Source organism: Brassica oleracea, chromosome C6, assembly GCF_000695525.1.
Source record: "Brassica oleracea var. oleracea cultivar TO1000 chromosome C6, BOL, whole genome shotgun sequence".
In the NCBI taxonomy this organism is placed as follows: Eukaryota; Viridiplantae; Streptophyta; class Magnoliopsida; order Brassicales; family Brassicaceae; genus Brassica; species Brassica oleracea.
In genome coordinates, this window is record NC_027753.1 from 25,925,461 (window position 1) to 25,928,665 (window position 3,205).

General features: G+C 33.5%; 1 pseudogene; it reads right to left on the bottom strand.

Annotated features, from left to right (window-relative positions):
• Positions 1–1,040: 1,040 nt before the first annotated feature.
• Positions 1,041–2,949, bottom strand: LOC106297843 (annotated as a pseudogene).
• Positions 2,950–3,205: the final 256 nt, after the last annotated feature.

The window sequence follows — 3,205 nt, forward strand, 5'->3', positions numbered from 1 at the left end:
GAATATTTTACCGCTTTCTTGGGCGAGCGGTGTAGAATCTGCTTGATGCATAAAACGCTCCAACCCAGCAAGATATTCTTTCGTCACTCTCCCGTTAGCATCTCTATGCATATACATCCACCTCCGCAACTCGAAAATATTTCCCAAGCCCGACATTTTTTTCACGTTTTTTTTTCTTGTTGGTGTGCTTAAAATTATGTTCAAACCTCCATATTTATAGAAAATTTTCGAATCTGGTAGTTGAATTTTGCTACGAATTTACGACGAAATATTAGGTTGGTGGCAAAAAAAACGTGTTAAGTTGGTGGATTTCTCGTTCTTTCCTCGTAAGTTATTTCCTCGTAAAAATCATGCTAATTTTACGACGAATTTGCGACGAAACACATTTTTCTCGGAAAAACCACGTCAACTTACGACGATTTTACGAGGAAACGCATTACTCGGTATTTTACAAGGCCGTTACGAGGAAACTTTATTTCCTCGCAATTTCATCGTTAAGTCAACGTAATTTCACGAGGATTAGTTTTCATCGTTAAATTTCCTTGCTAAAACTGTGTTTTCTTGTAGTGTTATATAAATATATATCATAACCTAAATATAAATAATTTAACAACTTAAATTAGAAAAAATAAAAATCTCGGGCGTAGCCCGAGTTAATCCCTAGTTTTATATGTAATAAGGATCATTATATGTTACGGGTGAATGGTGATCATATAGTATTTTTGGATAATAATGTTAGGAGGAATTATATGTTATGGGGGTAATGGTGATCATAAAGTATTCTTCTAATCATTCACGTATTAGCTCGTCCACGAAAACACGTGAATCAGGCTACCACTTTAAGTTATAAATGATCGATCATGATTGATCATTTTACTTTATTTAAATTTATGAAGAATTGGTGCAAACTTTAGGAAACTTTATAATGATAGTGTTATATATCGCGATCGTCTCTGACATCATTATATGATTTCGGTTCAAAGTTGCAACTGACGTATATAATTTTCAAAAAGAAAAAAATGTAACATTTTAAATTATTATTATAAAGAAAAAACTCTGATGGATTGGGAGAAGAATAATAAAGCTTCCACTAACTCGTCCTTAGCGGCCGATTCCTCAGTCCTCTCTGCTTCCTCAATCTTAGTACTAGTGGTCTCGTCACCATGTGAATTTGTTGCTTCTTCTCAATGAAGCTTATAAAGTCTTCCTTTGTCCTGTCTCCTTCGTACTCTACAACGTTTCCACTCGCTGATCTCTAGTAAATGGTCGGGAGGGAAGCCTTTCCCGTCAAAGGGTTCACTTGGGATATCATTTTCCGTTGCGTCCTGTACACCCCACATGCAATCGTGTGGTTAAGACCATTATTTAGTATGATATTATCAAAAAGTGATTTGACATGCAGCAGTGAGCAGCACAAAAAAAAAAATAGAGGCTTACTAATTTTGCTATGATCACACTTGGGTCGTTTTGCAACTTTAAAGCCACTTCGTCCAATATCGGGGAAACCTGGCAATGTCCACACGACGGTGCATAGAACTCAATCAAGACTGGTGGATAAATTGATGTCTTTATCAGTTTTTGTTTTGTAAGAAGATCAAAATAAGTATTATTAAAAGTTTTCAAATGTTGCTCACCATTCTTTCCAGACTTATAGACTATATCGTCAAGGCTCTCAGCTACAACAACCTTCACTGGTTTGTTGTTCTCAGCTGGAATAGGCTGAGATTTTTTTATGGGCGGCAACTTTCCCTTCTTGAAGGAAACATGTTCTTTGCTTAGTTTATATTTTATTTTACGTAACTCTTTTACATGATACTTACAAGAATGAAACCCTGAAGTCTTTCATCCATGACTCAATCTGGTCAACCATAACGTTTGCTTTCTAGTAGGGCGAGCAAAATATCCATAAATTTTTTTATTCAATTCGTTATTTGTTTCTATTCAAATCGAAAAATCCAGGTATTCATAACTCTACAGAGCAAAACAAATACTAATATGTAATATTCATATGAAATGAATCAAATAAAAAATATTAATATTTTTAAGAACGAATATTCGATCAGATCCGTTATATGCATATATATACATATATTTAAATATTTTTATATATAACTTATATAAATATTATTTTTTATATAAATTTTAAAATATTTTATTTATTAAATATATTATAGTAGTTATCAGAACTTTTAAAAGTAAATAATTTTTTTGTAAAAAATATTATTATTTTATATTATTTTGGATTTTTTTATTTATTTTATTTGTATGGATCGAATCAGATATCCAGTTAAATCTCTGGATATATGAAACACCAAATATCCAGATGGCTACAGATTGAATCTTATCGGATAATTAATTGTTCAGACGAAACAAATCGGATCACGAACACCTTCAAAAACCTGGATATTCAATTTGTACCAACCCCTACTTTCCAAGTACTTCTTGTTATCCGGAGTCAGGATGATTATGAGGGGAACTTGGGTCTCTCCAAGTCCAAAGTACTGTCAAAGACCGATATACACAAAAGGAAAAACTCTGCTTAGGGATGTGTAAACTCGCAGCAGAAGAAAATGATTGGGAGATGCAAAATGAAATAGTAACCTGCAAAGTGTGTTGGCCGCTCTCAGCATCACCAACAAGGAAGAAAAGACCTTGTCCTTTATATGATGTGGCAACTTCACGGTACTTTGCTTTTAGAGATTCAACTCTCTCCGGTGAAGTTAACGAACATCATTACCTAAATTTTCAAAATGTTACAGCCCATCAAAACCAGAAGATCATAGAAGAAACTGTCAAAACAATAAAGAATGATGTTAAAAACTTTTACCGAGTGGCAAGGCTGACAAAGAATTTGTCAGTATATGGGTGGTTGCTTGGATCACTGTCTAAGACGGTGACAAGTAGAATGCTTGATTCTTTGACAAACTTCTCTATATGGTTTATTGCCATAGCGGTTACATTTAAGGGCTAATTGGTGTAGTAGCCAATTTTTGAGACAAAATTAAGAATATAGCATTTGATTTGACATAATTAGATTCTTTAGCATTTGTTCTATTTTCTTCCGGTTGTATCTTTCATCTATGTAAGTAACCGGTAAGTAAATGATGTTGAGATGTCCGAAGGATGATAATAATTATAAAAGAACGTCGGCTGTGATAAAAAGTAAATAGAATGAAACATCCTAATGGTAATAAACAAAATAGTA